Source organism: Citrus clementina, unplaced genomic scaffold (assembly GCF_000493195.1).
Source record: "Citrus clementina cultivar Clemenules unplaced genomic scaffold, Citrus_clementina_v1.0 scaffold_5, whole genome shotgun sequence".
NCBI lineage: Eukaryota > Viridiplantae > Streptophyta > Magnoliopsida > Sapindales > Rutaceae > Citrus > Citrus x clementina.
In genome coordinates, this window is record NW_006262201.1 from 1,510,194 (window position 1) to 1,518,952 (window position 8,759).

The following is an 8,759-nucleotide window of genomic DNA, read 5'->3' on the forward strand; positions in this document are numbered from 1 at the left end:
AGGTGGAATGTATCTGCTACGAACCTTCGCTTTACAAGTCTTCAAAGTCATAACAAACCAAGTTAAATCAAAACGTCTCTCCCTGGGTGTTCAAAGTCATATAATTACTTTATTTATTGATTTAATTTTAATGCTAAAACGAAGACTTAAAAGTACGCTGCAATGTTTTATAATGTTATATTAATGTCGTGTTAAAATAAATTATAACAAAGTTTTAGCCGACAATAATAAATTCTATTTATTTATTAAATATATATTTAATAAAATAATAACACAATTAATATGTTATCAATCAAATAAAAACTCTAATGTGAAAACAAAATCGGCCCCCACCACCATCAATAATTTAGCAAGCTTCACTTTATTACACTAATGAAAACAAAAACAGCCGCTACCACCTTTATGTGTTGCTTCCTACTTAGTACATCTATTGATACGCACATCTACCTAACATTTAGAAAATGGAAGTAGAAATTGGAACTCACTTTATGGCTCGTATGCAATACACGTATCAACATTTAATTAGAGTTCACACACACACACACGTGTGTGTGAGTCTAGTTTTAATTGAGAGATAAATTAAACATAAATACTTAGATGTTTCTAAATGATTGAATAATGATATTATTGGTATTTATAAATTTCTAAGAAGCGATAATTATGTGGGGGACATATATTTATGGTTATAGAAAATGACGGTAAAAATGGTACAAATCTAATATAATAAAAAGGTATAAACTGAAGTAAATTAATGTTTACTTTAAAGTACGTTATAAATATCGCTTTCCTTAATACGTTATTTTCTCTCACCAATTGAGTTATGCATATGGATTAAGCAAATATGCATCTAGGATACAATAAAGCGCTGATTTGTTTGTTTACGTTGTACATCAATGAAAGCAAACATGAATATTCTTGAATATTATAAGCCTACCGAGAATTAATATATTATTCTTACAAAAAAATAATATGTTGGATATTTGATGCATAAAAAATAAATGTTAATTGATGAAATTCTTTTGAAGAAAGAGGACTACAAAAAAATGGTGTAGGATCATTTTATTCATGTCTAATTGACATTTATTTTTATGAATGTGAGGGTATTTTGGTAATTTTATGGACACAAGAGTCGTGTGTTGTGGATAGATGTTCGTTTTAAACTACATTGCGTGCAGTTAGTCGTATTTCACATTTATGAAAAGTAACTATGTTGTTTCCTTGATTAAGAGAAATTGCGAGTGAGAACCAAACCGCAAATATGAACGAAAGTCAAGTTTAGGCATTGTCACTATGAGTGAAATATGCAAACTCATTTTCATATTTTATTATGATTTTAGAGTGTAGTAAACCATATTTGCAAAATAAGATTTTAATGCTCTAATTTAATGATTTCTAGAATAAATTTGATTTACGTATTGGTACATTATTAAAATTTTATCAATATTTGTTTTCCCTATCGATTTTGAGTAAAGTATGCAGGTACACCAATCGACCGACCGATTGTAGTTATTTTGAATTTTTGGCCACGTGCTGGCGCTAGGAGAAATAGATGGTATTATGCATGTTGATCATCTCATTTTGGAATGTATAATATATTGTATTATGATGTGATGATTATAGATGTTTAATATATGTTGAAATCAGATATTATAATCTTTTGATATTGGAGATGTTTGGGTGTTATTTGGTATTTTGGATGAGAAGGTTGATTGATGGAACTGGTTATATATTAAACTATGTTAGGAGTGCTTGTATAAATTTACAATTTTGGGATTGTTATATTTATAAGGGAAATAACTGCCGAATTTTTGGTAGAATCATTACTAATTAAATTATTATCAGTCAAGATAGACAATATAAGATAGACCCTCATGCAGTTCGAGGCGAGTCGTCTCAAATCAAGCCCTTTATAAAGCTCACTCACCCCTTGTTAGCTCTCACTCGTTACAAGCATCTATCTATCAATATATCAATCAATGCTTACATTTTCTTTCCTCTTATACATCAAAATGAAGTTCACCTTGGCAACATTGCTGTGGCATTATTATTGTCAATAGTATAGAACGTTTACAATTATCAACTTCTGGTTGACCAAAATTGTAGCGACGTTCCATTCGGAGCCAACTGTGTTGCCTCAGTTAGCGCGAAGCTCTCTTTAAAACCCGATGTTGAAATTAAACCAAAATGAAATCCTCGGCGCAGCAATAACTGTACTGAAGGAACGGGCTATTCAAGCTAGGGAAGACTATTCTAATGCGCATGAAATTAGCAGAGACAGCGATGAGCAGAGCGTGCTCATGCCTTCCATCTACAAATGCACACTTGCTGATCCTTTTATTAGGAAGCTCTGCAAATTGTTGGAGTATTATATGTCCATGAACCACCAAATACCTTTCAAATTCTGTGGGATTGGAAGAAATATAAGCAGGATTAGTCTTACTGAACTCGACTCTGATTGTTCAACATTGTAATGAGGGCAATAGCAAGCCTCGCAGTTTTTAGAACTGGTTTGTACCAAGCTGTATACTGCTTTGATGGCCTTCCAAGCCTATACCTGAAAACAAAATCGCAAATTTGATAAGAACTAACACTGACAGAAGATAAAGAGTACAAAAAGGCAAGCTTAAGCACTAGTACCACCACCAAACCTCTTGATAGTATATGGATGTAGATGCATACCAGGAAATATCTGTCCGAACTGATATGGAAACGAACGAGTATCCAAATTCGATCATCCATTCCTGTATTGCACTCAGATATACTGGTATTCCCCCAACATTCTCTGCCACAGATGAAGACTGATCAAAATTAGCATCAGCACATAATCCACTTGAATCACCAGTTGTCATAATCCCGGACCCAAAGATGGTAATATCATTATCATCACACGGTTTCATTGGGAGGAGCTCCAAAGAAATCAACCGCGAATCTGAGTTGTAAAGTGACCAATTGTGAAGCACTCTTCGAGGAAGCTCATCAGGATTAATTGAATCAAAGATTAAATACTCATCATTTTCCTCCTCGCAGGCAGAGGATAGTCATCAACAATTTCATCCTCATTGATTTTACTGCAGAACTTGCTTGATGAAGCAACTCTCCTCTGAGTTTTATTATGTTTCGTTGATTGCCAATTCTCCTCTTCCTGCAACAGCCTTGACAATTTCATATCTTTATCTTCTTCGCCTCCAGAAGCAGATGAACTAGACTGATAGTTTTGCTCTTCTTCACCAATTCTCATACCTGTATTTATGAGACTGCTGGATGTACTGGTTTCCAGAATAATTGAACTCCCTTGCTTCTTAGTTTCATCCATCAGTGCAAGGAGCAGAGGCAAGTTCTCAAAGATCTGATCATTTTTCTTGGATGTCTCATCTAAACCGATGAGTTGATTATATATGAATCCACCCTGTGAGATTATAAATTCCCTCGTTGATGTCCTGTGAGGAAAATTCTTGCTATCACTCCTGGAACAAAAAACTCCTGCAAGCAATTCATCGACAGTCTGATCAGGGTTCCCTCCACAAGTCCTTGAAAGTTTTTTATAGACCTCCACAGAGGCACGAGCCTTTTCATAGAAAAGGTTATATAGCATTTTATAACTATTAGCAGGTTTAACACAATCATAGTCTGCAGTGACAGTTGAAATCTAAAATACCGGTGAGCCTTCCTCATATCCAGATATTGCCCAAGATTCAACTCGTCCGATATCTTCACATCTAACACCTCTTTCTTTCTGTCTTCCACAACATTTTTCAAGAGGCAATATAAGACCTGAAACGAACAAGTTTCCAACTTCCAACATTTCAACAGACTTTAGGTTTCCACAAGCATCATGAAAGGCAAAGTCTGTTAGCCTTCGATTCGGTCGAATGTCATCCTTCCCAGCAGTCAAGTATATAGCAGCCTTCTCATCTTTCACAACATCTTCCCATCTGTTTTCAACAAGAGATGCCTTTCGGGACAAGCGAAGAGATTTCTCTTTAAAATCTGAACATGCAGCAGCTCTCTTTGGCACCAACTCAGCTTGTGATTCTCATGGGGCTGTTTATATCTTTGGGGTATGCATGATTTCCAAAACTATCAACTTTGAATTATATGTTTCATAATTTAGTTGTTGCTTTCTTGATGTTGTATGCTTATTTATTTATTTATTTATTGTTCATTTGTTATTTCATGGTTATTTTTGGTTAGTTCTAGTATTTTGATAAATTCGCCTGGTCGGTTTACTTCACCAACAATCACCAAAACAACAACAATTCACTCCCATAAACAACATAATAGATACATGGTCTATATTGCAAGTCTTTTTATGATTTTAATTAAAAGAGAAAATGCAAAAGACCTATTATATATAATTGAATGTTCTCCTTGATAATTAGTCAAAATAACACCAATCTGGCTAACTAATACAGTCATCATAATTATCTGATTTTCATTTTAATTATGTCCAATCATGCTAATTTAATAAAGAACACTGAATATATGATTATTTATATGTTCACAACTTTGGCCGAGTATGAAAAATATAAGAGCTGCATTTATGCTTTGTGTTATTAAGTAGGACATGACCATATTATGTTGCATTTGTCAGAAAACTAAAAATTATTGATAAGGATCTTAAAAGAGATGTGTTGAATTGTGAGCTTAAAAATGAGTTTTAGAAGTTTCTGACATGTCGGTTTGTATCCTTGATTGTGCATGCCCTGTCTGTTTCTGGATGAAACAAGAGAATATGACATCTGTGTATTGTCTTTTACTTCCAGTAAGTGAATCACATGTTCTTCACGTGATTTGACATGCTTTATACGTATTTAGCAGTTGTTTTGGTCACTTATTGAAGCACGAGTTAAGCACGTGATCCGAGGTTGTTAACCGACCGTTATAAGGTAGGAAAATTCTGGGTTTCTTACAACAAACCCAGAAGGCAGCTGGTGAGTGGGAGATGTTTCTAGATTCTTCATGATCTGTATATATAGTCTTCGAGGCTATAGCTGAGCCATATGAAAAGCTTGTAACTTCTTAATGTTTGTAGCTTGTTCTTGGTAATTGCTATGACCAGGGAAGTGAGCTAAAATGATATCAACTTTTATTTATGGGCAGGTTAAGAAAATTTTTGAGTTTCTGAAAAATGGCTTCCATGGGATCAGCAGTTCTTTGGATTTATCTTTCGAATATGATTTGGTTGCTGATGAGAAAATTCCATTCCTAGCTTATCTTGTCAGTGTTCTAAATGAGCATTCCTTTTTCCCATATGAGCCACCAGCTGGAAGCAAAAGATTCAGGAATCTGATTGCTGACTTCATGAAATGTACCACCATATTCCACTAAATGCTGATGTGAGAAAACCTTCACCACTCATCTGTTTTTTTACTTCTCTGGACAAGTAATTTTTGTATTGTCTGTCCTAGATTATGTTTTCCCTGATGCATTATTTCAATTTCTTTGCACGTGAAGTCCTAGGAGCTGTTTCCCCTGATGCATTATTTCAATTTCTTTGCATGTGAACTTGGAGCATTCATATTAGTTAGGAGTGAATCTATTGGTCATTTACTTGTTTGTAACAAATAACGTATGAAACAATCTTGTTATTTTTTATTCTCAATATGTAGAGCTCTATGGACCAATTGCTTGTCTTCTGTTATCCTCATTAGAATTTCTTCATACTACTTCCACTTCATGCTATTTGTGATAAGTTGTAATTTTTTTGTGGTCTTTGTTATGTCTGTTGGACAAATACTGTAATATGAAATTTTATCTAATGGTGTCCTTTATTCCTTTTGCAACCTGTCCCCTCTAGTAGTTAAATGTATTTTTGGATTTGCAGGCCCTTCTCCGGAAAGCGAGGAAGACTTATTGATTTCGATGAAAATGTATCGATATTAAGCTATTATTTAATTAATTTACTCGAGGTATTAATATTCACTAATTGTGGTGCTGATTAATTTACTTAAGTTGTCATTATTTTTCAATCAAGAATGATGTTCAATCAATTTATAGGGAAAAAACAAAGATACCTTTTCTTTTTTGTAGATTTCAAAGATTTCAAGTAAACACAGCATCCAAGCTGTCATCAAATGCTTCTATCTCATCTCACAAATTGGCTATATTTGTTTGGTTTCTTAATAGGCGGCCATCACGAATTGAGAGTAACAACACAGACCATCGAAATTTAATTTTAAGAATCATTTTTTACTTGAAATCTTTGAAAAGAAAAATTAACCAGATTATTATAGAAATATACATAAATTAGGTACCAATTTAAAATGTGAGTATGATTTAATAAGAGAGAACAAGAATATGATTTAATAAGAGAGAACAAGAATTGATCATGTCTCAAAAATGAGAAAATTAGGTTATACAAATTTGCATGCAGGCATTTCATATGTTAATCTTAACTTTTTGTTGCTGAAAATTAATTAATTCCCACTACTTCCTTTTTTAATTCTGTGGTGTGTACCACATTCGCCACTTCCTTTTTTATGTTGCATATTTGTTGATTCAAAGAAATAGTACTTTTGTAACCATCAAACTTTATTAATATTCTTCATCATTTTGGTTAATGGCTTAACAAATGTAGGAGAAGGAGTTAGCCAAAATAAATTACTTTCTCTTACATTAACCTTTACTAATTGCTGAAGTTTAAAAAAAAAATTAAAACAAGTTAAAACAGTTCCAACTCAAAATTAGTAGGGTGTAACTTAGACATGTAAAAAACAACCATTTGAACTAGATTCGGACTGGATCCGACCTAGTCCAGGGATAAGTCGATCTGATCTCGAGCATCACTTGATAAGTCTGTGGTCTGGGCAAGAACCTGAATTTTATTAAAAAAAATTATAAAATATATATATTATAGTAAATAATTATATCTATTTAGCTCATCTATTACATATATTTAAAATTTTAAATATTTATATTTTCATGCCCAATTATAAAATTATGAAATAAATTAAAAAAATACATACATGACATTATAAAAATATAGCATCCAAGCTTTTTAAGCCCGAACAAAAACCCCGGCCATTGTGTTCAAAACATATGTCCAAATTAGATCCAAGCATTGCCATATTCGAGCCCGACCTTGGGTTTTGCCATTACTCTGGATTATTATAAGTATTTCTAAATTTCCGTCTAATTTAATTATGTGATACACAAATTACCTTTATCACTTCTTTCATTTAGATACTAATAAATGTCACCGAAATGGTCACCAAAAAACAAAAAAAAGAGAAAAATCATATAGTTAACTTTTCTTCTTCTTTACTCCATTATTCAATGGGAATATAATAAACTAGGAGAAAGGAGAAATTAAGGAGAAAATTAGATTGATTGTTGCAATGATAAAAACTCATGCAAGTGCTTATTCAAATATATGTGTGGCATTCATTAATTTGACCAAAAATATATGAATTTATTTGTATTTTAATCAAAATCGAGGGATATAAACAAAATTATCCCTAAATTGCATAAAATTAAGAAACCAGTAGTCACTGAAAGAGAAACAGAGTAAGAAGAGTTCAAACTTCAAAAGATGGAACCCGAAGAAGAAACGCTAGCAACAATCCCTGAAGAAGAGGAAGATGATGATGAAGGCACGGCCATGCCCGACGTTAAGAACAACTGTAAAATAAAAAACAAAGGGCAGCTCTTTCGAACTCGAGCGATGCCTCTGACGCCGACTCGGATTCTGACTGGAGAAGTCGAAGCAAAACAGGGAAATGGAGCTTCAAATCTTAGAGTATCAGCTATCCATGACTTCAGTACTATTGAGTGATTTTGTGGATACCATTTGCTTGTTCTTTCTTGGATTGCGAAAAAAATGGTTTTTTTTTTTTTTTTTCAGTACATAAAAGGTTTTAAGAAAAATGGGTGAGATAGAGAAGTTAAGACAAGCTAGGGAAGCCATGAATGAGATTTTTCCATTGACTCCTGCCATGTGGCAAGAATAGGCGAGGGATGAAGCCTCTATTTCAACTCGGTATGTGTCATTTCCTTTCTGCAGTGGTTTTTGATTTTGTGAACAAATATTTTTTTGCTTAGAGATATAGTTGTTTATGTTAGTTGTTTGCTATCGTAAAAAGGAAGAAAACCTGCTCAAAAGGTATTAAGGAAAGAAAAAAAAGGAACCAATTTGAAGAAGGAGATATTTATATTGGGAGTTCTATTCTTTGGGGTTTAATTGATGGAAGAAGAAATAGCTTATACGTTTACAGAATTAATTCAAAGAAATCGATCTTTTGTATCAATCAAACTTTAGTAATATTCTTCATCATTATGGTTAATGGCTTAGCAAATGTTGAAGTTTAAAGAGTTTTTAAAACAAGTTAAAACAGTTCCAACTCAAAATCAGCAGGGTGCAATTTGGTTGTAATAAATATTTGTAAATTTCAGTCTAATTTAATTGTACATGTACAAAATAACTTTATCACTTCTATCATATTAATACTAATAAATTTGAACCTTATTTTATGTTGATGCACAATCTAACTTAACAAAAATAATATTCAAATTGTCACAATTTTTTTTTAAAAAATTATGCAGTAGTTATTACTTCTTCTTTACTTCAGAATCCAGCTCCGCACTGTTTTTTTTTTGGGTCGTTATTCTGTCCAATCGTTAGATTTTAATTACGTTAATCTAACAGTTGGTTTTGTGATGACAATTCCAGAAATATCGGCCGTAGGTGTTATTTTTGTAGTTGTGGGCAAACGTAACGGGAGCAGGGACAACATTCATTCAAATATTAAACGTAATAGGTC